We start from the raw sequence: 14752 nt of genomic DNA, 5'->3' as shown, positions 1-14752 counted from the left end.
TTACTACGTGGCCACGGCGGACTACTACGTGGCGATTTGGCCACGTTCGTATTACTTAAAAAATGCTCTGTCCTACACAAACACTTGTGTCCTGAATTAAAAACCAATACTTTTAATTCTCATGTACATTGTAGTACAATTGCTTTGTAATTGACACGGTAGATGAATTCCAGTATCTAGGCCTCACCCTAGACAAAAACATGAATTGGTGCAACCACATAACGCGTTTAAAACAATATCTGAAATTTTCATTAAGCTGCCTCTACCACCTCAGAAGTTACTGCTCAAAAAGCACCATAAAAACAGTCTACTACTCATTATTTCACAGAAAATTGCTATATAGTATCATTTGCTGGGGAGGTGCTAGGCTAAACAAGATCCAACCTTTATTAATATTGCAAAAGTGTGCTATCCGAAAAATATGCAAGGTAAATCGGACGCATCCCTCAAGAGAGCTCTTTAGGAGTTTACAGATTATTCCAGTAAGAGACCTTTATTATTTAAAAGAAAATTTCGAAAACCGAAAAAGTGCGATAATTCATTAACAAAGACGGATAAAGCGATGAAACTTGGTAGATAAGTTGAACTTATGACGCAGAATAGAAAATTAGTAAACTTATGGACAATGGGCGTGGCAACGCTCACTTTTAAAAGAAGGTAATTTAAAAGTTTTGCAAGCTGTAATTTGGCAGTCGTTGAAGATATCATGATGAAATTTGGCAGGAACGTAACTCCTATTACTATATATATGCTTAATAAAAATCAGCAAACCCGGAGAACGACCACGCCCACTTTAAAAAATTTTTTTTTAAAGTCAAATTTTAATAACAAAAAATTTAATATCTTTACAGTATATCAGTAAATTATGTCAACATTCGACTCCAGTAATGATATGTGCAATAAAATACAAAAATAAAAGAAAATTTCAAAATGGGCGTGGCTCCGCCCTTTTCATTTAATTTGTCTAGGATACTTTTTATGCCATAAGTCGAACAAAAATTTACCAACCCCTGTGAAATTTGGTAGGGGTTTAGATTATATGACGATAACTGTTTTCTGTGAAAAAGGGTGAAATCGGTTGAAGCCACGCCCAGTTTTTATACACAGTCGACCGTCTGTCCTTCCGCTCGGCCGTTAACACGATAACTTGAGCAAAAATCGATATATCTTTACTAAACTCCGTTTACGTACTTATCTGAACTCAGTTTGTATTCTGTAAAAAATGGTATCTGTAAAAATGGCCGAAATCCGACTATGACCACGCCCAATATTTCGATATCGAAAGTTATGGAAAATAAAAAAAAATTCCATAATTCTATACCAAATACGAAAAAATGGATGAAACATGGTAAATGGATTGGTTTATTGACGCAAAATATAAATTTAGAAAAAAACTTTGCAAAATGGCAAATACCAAATGACAACTACCATATTAAGTAAAAGAAAATGAAAAAGTTATGCAGGGCGAAATCAAAATCCCTTGGAATCTTGGCAGGAATACTTTTCGTGGTATTAAATATATAAATAAATTAGCGATACCCGACAGATGATGTTCTGGGTCAACCTGGTCCACATTTTGGTCGATATCTCGAAAACGCCTTCACATATACAACTACCACCACTTCCTTTTAAAACCCTCATTAATACCTTTAATTTGATACCCATATCGTACAAACACATTACAGAGTCACCCCTGGTCCACCTTTATGGCGATATCTGGAAAAGGCGTCTACCTATAGAACTAAGGCCCACTCCCTTTTAAAATACTCATTATCACCATTCGTTTGATACCCATATTGTATAAACGCATTCTAGAGTCAACTCTGGTCGACATTTATAACGATATCTCGAAAAGGCGTCCACCTATAGAACTAAGGCCCACTCCCTTTTAAAATACTCATTAACACCTTTCGTTTGATACCCATATTGTACAAACACATAGAGTCACCCCTGGTCCACCTTAATAGCGATATCTCGAAAAGGCGTCCACCTATAGAACTAAGGCCCACACCCTTTTAAAATAATCATTAACACCTTTCATTTGATACCCATATCTTACAAACAAATTCTAGTGTCACCCCTGGTCCACCCTTATGGCGATATCTCGAAAAGAATTCCACCTATAGAACGAAGGTCCACGCCCTTTTAAAATACTCATTAACACCTTTCGTTTGATACCCATATTATACAAACAAATCCTAGAGTCAACCCTGGTCCACCTTTATGGCGATATCTCGAAAACGTGTCCACCTATAGAACTAAGGCCCACTCCCATTTAAAATACTCATTAAGACATTTCATTTGATACCCACATCGAACAAACAAATTCTAGAGTCACCTCTGGCCCACCTTTATGGCGATATCTCGAAAAGGCGTCCATCTATAGAACTAAGGCTCACTCCCTTTTAAAATACTTATTATCACCTTTCGTTTGATACCCATATTATACAAACAAATCCTAGAGTCAACCCTGGTCCACCTTTATGGCGATATCTCGAAAACGTGTCCACCTATAGAACTAAGGCCCACTCCCATTTAAAATACTCATTAACACATTTCATTTGATATCCATATCGAACAAACAAATTCTAGAGTCACCCCTGGTCCACCTTTATGGCGATATCTCGAAAAGTCGTCCACCTATAGAACTAAGGCCCACTCCCTTTTAAAATACTCATTAACACTTTTCATTCTCATTCATCTTACAAACAAATTCTAGAGTCACCCCTGGTCCACCTTTATGGCGATATCTCGAAAAGGCATCCAACTCTATAGCTAAGGCCCACACCCTTTTAAAATACTCATTAACACCATTCATTTGATATCCATATCGTTCAAACAAATTCTAGAGTCACGCTAGTCCACCTTTATGGCGATATCTCGAAAAGGCGTCCCCCTATAGAACTAAGGCCCACTCCCTTTTAAAATACTCATTAACACTTTTCATTTGATACCCATATCGTACAAACAAATTCTAGAGTCACCTCTGGTCCACCTTTATGGCGATATCTCGAAAAGGCGTCCAACTATAGAGCTAAGGCTCACGCCATTTTAAAGTACTCATTAACCCCTTTCATTTGATATCCATATCGTACAAACAAATTCTAGAGTCACCCCTGGGCCACCTTTATGGCGATATCTCGAAAAGGCGTCCACCTATAGAACTAAGCCCACTCCCTTTTAAAATACTCATTAACACTTTTCATTTGATACCCATATCGTACAAACAAATTCTAGAGTCAGCCCTGGTCCACATTTATGGCGCTATCTCGAAAAGGCGTCCACCTATAGAACTAAGGTCCACACCATTTTAAAATACTCATTAACACCTTTCATTTGATACCCATATCTTACAAACAAATTCTAGAGTCACCCCTGGTCCACCTTTATGGCGATATCTCGAAAAGGCGTCCACCTATAGAACTAAGGACAAAACCCTTTTAAAATACTCATTAACACCTTTCGTTTGATACCCATATTATACAAACAAATCCTAGAGTAAACCCTGGTCCACCTTTATGGCGATATCTCGAAAACTCGGCCACCTATACAACTAAGGCCCACTCCCATTGAAAATACTCATTAACACTTTTCATTTTATACCCATATCGTACAAACAAATTCTAGAGTCACCCCTGGTCCACGTTTATGGCGATATCTCGAAAAGGCGTCAACCTATAGAACTATGGTCCACGCCCTTTTAAAATACTCATTAACACCTTTCGTTTGATACCCATATTGCACAAACACATAGAGTCACCCCTGGTCCACCTTAATAGCGATATCTCGAAAAGGCGTCCACCTATAGAACTAAGGCCCACACCCTTTTATTTATTTATTTATTTAATTATTTAATTATTTAAAGTCAACTAACAAGAGTGGTCGACTAACAAAATACAAAGGAAAGTAATATAAAAAAAAAGATAGCGTAAAAATATATACAAGTATAGAATTAAAAATGGAATAAATTAAAAATTTACAATTTATTTTAACATTGAACAAGAACTAAAATTAAACTATCATTACAAATTAAACAAATAAACTTTAAGATATCAGTTGAGACTGAAAAGTATATCATTGCGTAAGGCAACAAACGAACATTCGATACTAATGCAATTATACAAGTCGTTATAGTACGAGCACCAAACACGTATAGGATCATTTTTGTCAAAATTTCTACGACACAGGGGTAAATGGAAGGGCACGTAGTGTCTGGACGTCCTAGCAGGAACTGCAAAGCTCAATCGACTTAGCAGCTCAGAGGAGTCAACCTCACCTAGAATTAGCTTATGCAGGAACATTACCCCGAGTAATATTCTACGATTTTCCAGAGTTGGCAAATTAATGAGAAGAAGTCTACTTCTATAAGACGGAAGATGAAGATTTGAGTCCCAGTTAAAGGCCCGTAGAGCAAAAATTAAAAATTGTTTCTGCACAGACTCAATACGCTTTATATGAGTAATATATAATGGACACCAAACACACGAGCAATACTCAAGTATTGGGCGGACCAGCGAAGTGTAGAGGACTTTGGTCAGATACGGATCCTTGAACTCCTTAGCCCAGCGTTTCACAAAACCAAGGGTACCCATTGCTTTATTAGTAATAGCAGAAATATGTGAGTTGAAGCTCAGTTTCGAGTCAAACAGAACCCCTAAATCGTTAATCGAAGATATACGCTCCATAAGAGTGCCATAAAGTGCATAAGACGACAGGACAGGCTTCACGCGATGAAATGTCATGAACTTACATTTGGAACAGTTTAGAACTAATGCATTAATTGTACACCAGCGTTGAAATGAGTCCAAATCAACCTGAAGTAGATTTGAGCGAGTTAACTCCGAAGGCAAGCATGTATAGCAAATTTTTACATCATCGGCATACATTAGAGCTCGTGAATGATTCAAAATCTGTGGCAGATCATTTATAAAAAGAGTAAAAAGCAATGGGCCTAAATGACTGCCCTGAGGTACACCAGAGGTAACATGAATTGATTTTGAAATAATATTTTTATAAAGCACCTTTTGGGTTCTATTAGAAAGATAGCTTGAGAGCCATGAAGTCAGACTCTTCGGAAAGCCCAGTAAATCAAGCTTCAGAATCAGAAGTTCGTGATTCACTGAATCAAAAGCTTTACTAAAATCCGTATAAATCACATCAGTTTGCTTGCAAGCCAAAAAACCATCCCGAACTAAAGAGGTAAACTCAAGTAGGTTTGTGGTGGTTGACCTACATCTCACAAACCCATGCTGAAAGGGTGATAATATGGAAGTACACGAATGTTGAAGCTGACAGGTAATTATTTGTTCAAAGGTTTTAGGAATAGCTGAAAGCTTAGCAATTCCCCTATAATTCTCAATATTAGATCTACTACCCTTCTTGTGCAGAGGTATGATAAACGACTGTTTCCAAATTGATGGAAATGACGCTGATTGCAAAGATAAATTGAACAATTTTACGATCGGTTCTGTTAAGTTCACAGCACAGAACTTAAGCATACAGCCAGGAATACCATCGGGCCCTGGAGAAAAAATCGGTTTCAGAGCTAAAAAACTCTGAAGTACAGTGGCACTGTCAATGACTGGATTGAGAATACAGTTAGAACTAACTATCTCGAACGGATAACTACCGGTTTGGGTACAGGTTGAAGAATAGGTCGATTTGAAAAAGTCTGCGAATAAGTCGGCAATATCATGGTCAAGGCTAGCATTCTCGCCACCCAAAGACAAAGATGATGGAAATCCCGAAGATCTGCGCTTTGAATTAACAAACCCGTAAAATTTTTTAGGATTTTTAAAAAACTCAATTTTGCATCTTGTTAAATACGACTTGTAGCAGTTTTGATTCAGGCGTTGGAAATTGGAACGGGCAACTAAATATTTAGAAAAATCTTCAGAAGAACCGGATCTTTTAAAACGCTTATAGAGCCTCGATTTAATATTGTTCAGGTTAGCAAGTTGCCTCGAGAACCAAGGTGGTTTACTACTCTTAGCCTTAACAAAATGAACCGGAACGCAACGATTAATAAAGTCACTAAGGTAACTATAAAAAATAGACGTGGCAGTCTCAACATCAGTACAAGCATAAAGGTCAGACCAATCGTGGGAAGCTAACAGTTGATTAAGCAAATCAAAGTTAGCCTTTTTAAAACATCTCGAACGAGAACGACATAACACTTCCATGAAATTAATCGTAGGCAGTAGATTGTCCAGTGTAACCTCAAGTGTAGGGTGCAAGGGATCTTCAGGCAGGGATAAGGCAGGGATTCGACTGAGACCAGTACCTATTGAACTATCACCAAAAACTAAATCTAACAACTTATTTTTAGAGTTCACAACGTTATTAATCTGAACTAGCGGCAATTCCATAAGCGAACCAATGAAATCATGCTGAGTAACAGGAGTCAAAAAGTTTGAATCATCGTTGCCAATCCAACTAACGTATGGTAAATTAAAGTCCCCAAGAACCACTAGGCGATCGTTATCACGCAAACGAGAATGAAGGCTGTGGATAACTGCTTTATGGCAATCATAAACGTACATATCTGACCGAGGCGGTATGTAGGAACAAGAAATATATAAGAAAAAATTCGGGAAAAAGAGCTTTACAGCTATGAATTCAATGTCAAGCGCGTCCTCAAAGCTCAACAATTCAGTAGAAATACTGGACAATACAGCTATCAGGACACCGCCTGCTCTCGATTGACGATCACACCGAAAAACAACGTAGTCATTTGAAAATAACTCCGAATTTAAATTATCAGGTTTTAGCCAAGTCTCTGTGAAAGCGATCACTTCCGCAGTAAAAGTAAAACTGTTAAGGTAAAATGCATTTAATTTAGAACGTAAACCACGAACATTCTGATAGTGAATAGTTACTTTTGAATCGTATTTGCAGGGCTGGTAATCAAGTTTTTTGAAACTATACGTGCGCGAGGCTCAACCTTCGACTTTGTGGTGTACAAATGTACCACCGAATGTATAGGCCAAAAAGATTTATCAAGAACCATATCAAAATATACATCTGGAACTGATATTTTAAATGAAGAAAAATCCCTCACATACTTAAAAACAAATTTATGTGCACTAATGTTAATAGAACCTGTACTATTAATCTTAGCTAAGATATAATTAACGACATCAGACTCCGTCAGAGATGGATGCAATCTTGATACGAAAATTGCCCGTCGGGGCGGCACGGCAGTAACCAACCTAGGACCAGCCGGATCTAAATTAGTGTCACCCAAATTTCCAGCAACATCAACAATACTCATTAACACCTTTCATTTGATACCCATATCTTACAAACAAATTCTAGAGTCACCCCTGGTCCACCTTTATGGCGATATCTCGAAAAGGCGTCCACCTATAGAACTAAGGTCCACGGCCTTTTAAAATACTCATTAACACATTTCGTTTGATACCCATATTATACAAACAAATCTTAGAGTCAACCCTGGTCCACCTTTATGGCGATATCTCGAAAACGCGTCCACCTACAGATCTAAGGCCCACTCCCATTTAAAATACTCATTAACACTTTTCATTTGATACCCATATCGTACAAACAAATTATAGAGTCGCCACTGGTTCACCTTTATGGCGATATCTCGAAAAGGCGTCCACCTATAGAACTAAGGCCCACTCCCTTTTAAAATACTCATTAACACTTTCCATTTGATACCCATATCGTACAAACAAATACTAAAGTCACCCCTGGTCCACGTTTATGGCGATATCTCGAAAAGGCGTCCAACTATAGAGCTAAGACTTAAAATGATTTTTCTTCAATTTCCTTTATTGACTACAAAATAAGTAACGCGTCGCTGGTGATGGACAGCAGGTCTGCCCGAAATGCATTTGTTGTGCCAAATAAAAAATATATGTTGTTATTGTATCAGTGTGTCTTTTATTTGACAAATTTATTTTGTAGTCAATAAAGGAAATTGAAGAAAAATTATTTTAAGTGTTGTCAGACTACAAACCTTAGGTTCGGTTATTTTAAAAAATAAATAGTTCTCACACAGTTTATATAGAGCTAAGGCCCACGCCATTTTAAAATATTCATTAACACCTTTCATTTGATACCCATATCGTACAAACAGATCCTAGAGGCACCCCTGGTCCACCTTTATGGCGATATCTCGAAAAGGCGTCCACCTATAGAACTAAGGCCCACGCCCTTTTAAAATACTCATTAACACTTTCCATTTGATACCCATATCGTACAAACAAATTCTAGAGTCACCCCTGGTCCACCTTTATGGCGATATCTCGAAAAGGCGTCCACCTATAGAACTAAGGCCCACACCCTTTTAAAATACTCATTATCACCTTTCATTTGATACCCATATCGTACAAACAAATCCTAGAGGCACCCCTGGTCCACCTTTATGGCGATATCTCGAAAAGGCGTCCACCTATAGAACTAAGGCCCACTCCCTTTTAAAATACTCATTAAAACTTTTCATTTGATAGCCACATCGTACAAACAAATTCTAGAGTCACCCCTGGTCCACCTTTATGGCGATATCTCGAAAAGGCGTCCACCTATAGAACTAAGGCCCACGCCCTTTTAAAATACTCATTAACCCCTTTCATTTGATACCCATAACTTACAAACAAATTATAGAGTCGCCACTGGTCCACCTTTATGGTGATATCTCGAAAAGCCGTCCACCTATAGAACTAAGGCCCACACCCTTTTAAAATACTCATTAACACCTTTCATTTGACACCCATATCGTACACACAAATCCTAGGTTCACCCCTGGCCCACCTTTATGGCGAAATCTCGAAAAGGCGTCCACCTATAGAGCTAAGGCCCAAGCCCTTTTAAAATACCCATTAACACCTTTCATTTGATACCCATATCGTACAAACAAATTCTAGAGCCACGATGGTTCACCTTTATGGCGATATCTCTAAAAGGCGTCCACCTATAGAACTAAGGCCCACGCCATTTTGAAATACTCATTAACACCTTTCATTTGATACCCATATCGTACAAACAAATTCTAGAGTCACGCTGGTCCATCTGTATGGCGATATCTCGAAAAGGCGTCTACCTATAGAACTAAGGCCCACTCCCTTTTAAAATACCCATTAAAACTTTTCATTTGATACCCATATCGTTCAAACGGATTTAGCACCCGTGGTCCACCTTTATGGCGATAATTCGAAAAGGCGTCCACCTATAGAACTAAAGCCCACGCCCTTTTAAAATACCCATTAACGCCTTTCATTTGATACCCATATCTTACATACAAATTATAGAGTCACCCCTGGTCCACCTTTATGGCGATATCTCGAAAAGGCGTACAACTCTAGAGCTAAGGCCCACACCCTTTTAAAATACTCATTAACACCATTCATTTGATACCCATATCGTACAAACAAATTCTACAGTCACGCTGGTCCACCTTTATGGCGATATCTCGAAAAGGACTCCACCTATAGAAATAAGGCCTATGCCCTTTTATAGTGCTCATTGACACTTTTCATTTGATACCCATATCGTACAAACAAATTCTAGAGTCACACTGGTCCACCTTTATGGCGTTATCACGAAAAGGCGTCCACCTATAGAACTAAGGCCCACTCCCTTTTAACATACTCATTAACAATTTTCATTTGATACCCATATCGTACAAACAAATTCTAGAGTCACCCCTGGTCCACCTTTATGGCGATATCTCGAAAAGGCGTCCACCTATAGAACTAAGCCCACACCCTTTTAAAATACTCATTAACACCCTTCATTTGATACCCATATCGTACAAACAAATTCTAGAGTCAGCCCTGATCCACCTTTATGGCGATATCCCTACATGGCGTCCACCCATAGAACTATGGCCTACTCCCTCTTAAAATACTCTTTAATACCTTCCATTTGATACACATGCCATGCAAACACTTTCCAGGGTTACCCTAGGTTAATTTTCCTACATGGTGATTTTCCCTTATTTTGTTTCCATAGCTCTCAGCAGAGTATGTAATGTTCGGTTACACCCCAACTTAGCCTTCCTTACTTGTTTATTTTTAAGTTTTTTTTTCCTTCTTTTTTTACTTTGAATTTTAATTTGAATTTTACAATTTATTTAACTCTTTAAAGCCACCCCACTGTATTTTTTTAACTAGTAGATATTGGTATTTAGCGCTATGTTAAGCTTAACATATAAAATGCCTTAACTTTTCTCATACCTATAGTATTTTTATATTCGCTGTAATATTATTTTTACTTTTGTTTTTTGGAATATTATTCACTATGCCATAGGTGTAAGCAAAATATTTAATAAAATTGAATTGAATTGAAGTCGAGGGAGTTCTGGTTTATTAACAAACTTCTCTACAGGAGAACTATCGGAGCGGAGTGTGGAGGGGCAATAATTGAGAGGAAGGTGTACACGGGCACGCCACAGGGGGGTGTCCTATCTCCTCTGCTCTGGGTTGTGGTAGTCATCGAGCTTCTTGTGGAGCTGGAAGCCAATGGCTGTCGGGTGGTTGCCTATGCAGATGACCTTGCTATCCTAGACAGGGGCAAATTTCGGGGCACTCTGCGCGATACTCTGCAGGGCAACCTGGATACTGTGGCTAAGTGGGCTGAATCATGTGGACTGGTGGTCAACACGGGAAAAACGGCATTGGTTCTTTTTACAAGGAGATATAAGATGCCCGATTTCATAACTCTCTCGATTGGAGGGGTACCGCTGTTACTTTCTGATAGGGTGGAAAATAGGGCCATGAAGGTTGCGATCGGAAAGATATGGGGACTCTCGCCAGGAGTAGTACACTGGCTTTATGCGATGGTGGTCAAACCTATTCTGCTTTATGGGGTGGTGGTCTGGTGGAAAACACTGGACATGTCGAGCACCTCCAAAATGTTAGTGTCAATGTAACGGACGGCGCTGATCGTATCAGTGGCGCTCTTAGAACAACACCTACCTTGGCACTGAATGTCATGCTGAACATACATCCAGTAGATATTGCGGGAAAGGCGCCCGCAGCCCGGTCGTTAGGCAGGCTTCGTGATATGGGCTATGGGTTTTCTGACTTCGGACTCTCTAGCCCTATTATCAGGTTCGACTTTATCCTGGACAGAACGGACTATATGATAACTGCCCTCTATTGGACAGAAAGGTTGGGGGGGGGGGGGGGTTTCTATGTCAATGTCAATAAATGGAAGCCGTAAGTCTAAGTTGGCTGATCACTGCAGTGTATTCCAAGCTGATGTTGCTGCGATTAAGGATGCAGTGGGTGAAATGCTATCCAGTGCTACCACGGTTAGGGATTTTAACATCTACTCTGATAGCTAAGCGGCTATGAAGGCCTTGAGTTTCAGTAGAGTGCGATCGAGGGTGGTCTTGGAGTACCTGACCTCGCATGCGATAACATCGAACTATTTTATACTTAATATTATCTGGTTCCCGGTCCATAGTGATATCCCGGGCAACGGTCATGTGGATCTCTAAGCCCGCATCGGTACAACTGAAAGGGACGAAAATGGCTGTAGGGATTTCGGGATTCCGCTGGCCACCTACTGAAATATGTGTCTATGCTTCACCCTCTATACTAATTCTACGTATTCTATGCGTGTCCACTATTCATCGCAACTGATTCAACTATAGGTTATACACAGACATACAACAGAGGTTTGTGTCTCCGCTTTTCGTTACACCCTGTGCTGTAGCTAGTTATATAACTACTGCCGCTAGATGGGTCTCCTAAGCATTATCTAAGCGAGGATAACCGTTTTTTTTTTACGCGCAAACGTAAACGTATGCGATTGTATAAAAAAACGCGGCTATTATTGTTGTTACCATTACTGCCGTCGCTGCCGCTGTGGTCAAACATAAGCATTAGACTGGGTTGATTTATCGCGCCATCGATTTTTCAATAGGATTTGGGCTTAGGATCCTATCCTCAGTTCCACTACGCATACCCAAAAAATAATTGTCGAGCCTGCGAAATATCATCTTCTTGAATTTTTTCGACTTTGATTTTTAAAGTTTTTTTCATGACCTACTAAAAAATCTTCATTTGCTTGTAAAATTTTCATGTATACCCTGTCCGACCCAAAAATGTCCGCTAAAATCGTTGGCAATAACAGTTTTTCAAAAAATATTTTTTCAAAAAACTGTTATCGACAACGTTTTTAGCGGACATTTTTGGGTCGGACAGGGTATACATATGAAAATTTTTTAGTAGGTCATGAAAAAAACCTTAAAAATCAAAGTCGAAAAAAAGTCAAAAAAATTAAATTTCGCAGGCTCGAAAATTATTTTTTTTGGTTATGCGTAGTGGAACTTTCTTTCCTGAGCCCAAATCTTATCGAAAAATCTATGGCGCGATATCGGTTAACTTTCGTCCATACAAACCGACCCACCCTATTAACCATTGTTGTTGTTTCTGCTTTAAACTCATCATATTTGTGCATATCTGTGCATTTTATGACGAATAACAAAAATGTCACAAAGTATCAGATATGGCCTAGAATTGCCATGTAAGGCAGGAAGCAAAAATAGGGACTGTGGTAAGAGTGGTGATAAAAGAATCTGAAAGATGCATAATAAAGAAGATTAGTGATTTGACGAGAGAATTACTGAACAAAAAGGAAAGCATAGCTGCGTTTGACATTTGACAGATTGGTAAGAGTAGAACATAAAAGTGCTGTAATCAAGGTTTTCAGTTTACAGCTAGTTTGAGAACAACAATCCTCGCGTTCCAATGATACACAATGAACCAGATACGGATAGAGATTTAACATGCAAATGCAACAAAAATGTGAACCATATGGATGCCTGTCGTAAACGACGACTGAAATACTTGGACGCTTCCCAAGGCCGTCAGTTCTATATACCGGAGCGACTCGGGATTTTTCCCACCAAGGACTGCCATTTCAGTGTAACCCCATTTAATTTGTTGCGTCCCTCCCACAAATTGTCATCCTCCCAGCAGCTCCTTGCAGTGGGACTGCTCCATATTCTCTTGCTCCGGGAAGTTATCGAAATCAATCCGGGTCCGACGCCTGACCCCGGTCCTGAGAAATGGTTTTGCTGCATCTGCCGGAAAAGAATCTTTTTAGGACGGTCATACTCTTGTGTTGTTGTTGTTGTAGCAGTGCTTCGCCCCACCTAACAGCCGCGACCGATCACAAATTGTCATCAATATCCTCTAACGGGAGTCCAAGGAAACTTGCTGTTTCAACAGGGGTGGACCATAAGGAAAGGGGTGTTAGAGGCGTTGGTTCCACATTACAATTAAAGAGGTGGTTGGTGTCATGTGGGGACACATTGCAAGCGGGGCATACATTTTGTATATCGGGGTTGATTCTGGATAGGTAAGAGTTTAACCTGTTACAGTATCCAGAACGAAGTTGAGCAAGAGTGACACGCGTTTCCCTGGGGAGTATGCGTTCCTCTTCCGCAAGTTTTGGATACTTTTCTTTGAGTACTGAATTCACCGGGCAATTCCCGGCATAAAGGTCCGACGCCTGTTTGTGGAGTTCAATAAGGACCTGCTTGTGTTTTTTCGCTTCATACGGCTGGGTTCTCAGGTGCCGTATTTCCTCAAAATGCTTACGAAGATGACTACTTAAGCCCCTAGGCGGTGCTGGTTCATCAATCAGATGTCTATTGGGATGCTCAGGCTTCTGGGTATTCAACAGGAACTGTTTGGTCAGCATCTCATTTCTCTCCCTGATGGGGAGTATTCTCGCCTCATTATGCAGATGGTGTTCTGGGGACATAATAAGACAGCCGTGGCAATTCTGAGAGCAGTATTTTGGCAGGCCTGTAACTTCTTCCATTGGGTAATTTTTAGGCTTCGCGACCATATGGGTGACGCGTAGCACGTAATCGGCTGGCTGATTGCTTTGTATGTAGTTATGAGCGTTTCTTTATCTTTTCCCCAGGTATTGCCAGCGAGGGAATGTAGACCCAAGATTTTGGAGTGTAGGACAGTCGGTAGCGTAGTGCCATCGACATGGATGTTCAAAATGGTCGATATTTGGGACGTCCATGTTGTAAATAAGGTCGCGGAAGATTTAGTCGGTGATAATGTCAGGTTTCGCGAGGCGAAAAAACTGGAGAGATCAGGTAGGTAGCCGTTTATTTTATTGCATAGCTCATCGATCTGTGGGCCTGGGCCTGTGGCCATTATTGCGCAGTCATCGGCGTAGGAAACGATTGTGACTCCTTCCGGTGGTGAAGGTAGCTTAGATATGTAGAAATTAAACAAAGTCATACTCTTGTCAGTGTGTCTCGTGAAAGGGATGGTTGCATCGGACAGGTTCTTCTGGGCTAGATCCCAAAACCAGACGTCCACGTAACTTCTATAAGTCTTTTGTGGCTCCTTGCTGTTCACGCCCTAGGATGTCCCGTAGTTTGCGCCTTAGGGCCCCCCTCGCTACCTTCCAGCAGCTCCGCTGCTCAGCAAGCCACAACAAGTACCCAATGCTGCTCGCGCCCCGCGGCGCCACCAACTCACACGGCTGCTCCCACTCATACCTACAATATCCGTAGTAGAGTCGGGAGCAATGCCGAGCATCAGCCCCTGCCACCGTCTTCTCCCCCCGATTTCATGAAGCGGGACAACATCCGCATTGCTGCGATTCAAGAGACTAAACTCACAGCAAGATATGCATTGCAGACCTGGTCTGAGTATAATGTCCGCAGAAAAGATCGCGAGAGCGGAAATGGAGGCGGCGTCGCGTTTATCATACACCACTCTGTAAAATATCATATATTTGATCC

The 14752-nt window shown here is 40.2% G+C and overlaps 2 protein-coding genes and 1 long non-coding RNA gene across 10 annotated transcripts in view; 2 read left to right on the top strand and 1 right to left on the bottom strand.

Moving 5' to 3' along the window:
* Nucleotides 1-14752, top strand: part of LOC137240174 (uncharacterized) — a 479876-nt gene that overhangs the window by 66673 nt on the left and 398451 nt on the right. The gene's annotated exons all lie outside the window — the stretch shown is intronic.
* LOC137240171 (uncharacterized) overlaps nt 1-14752 on the bottom strand; it is a 1093642-nt gene that overhangs the window by 956638 nt on the left and 122252 nt on the right. The window lies entirely within an intron of this gene.
* LOC137240168 (uncharacterized) lies at nt 3919-6781 on the top strand. Its single transcript, XR_010949617.1, has 3 exons — nt 3919-4980; nt 5039-5295; nt 6329-6781. It is a non-coding gene; the product is annotated as an uncharacterized lncRNA (long non-coding RNA).

The sequence above is a fragment of the Eurosta solidaginis genome, chromosome 2, assembly GCF_040869045.1.
Source record: "Eurosta solidaginis isolate ZX-2024a chromosome 2, ASM4086904v1, whole genome shotgun sequence".
NCBI lineage: Eukaryota > Metazoa > Arthropoda > Insecta > Diptera > Tephritidae > Eurosta > Eurosta solidaginis.
The sequence above is the reverse complement of the archived record's forward strand: the minus strand, read 5'-3'. Positions and strand labels throughout refer to the sequence as shown.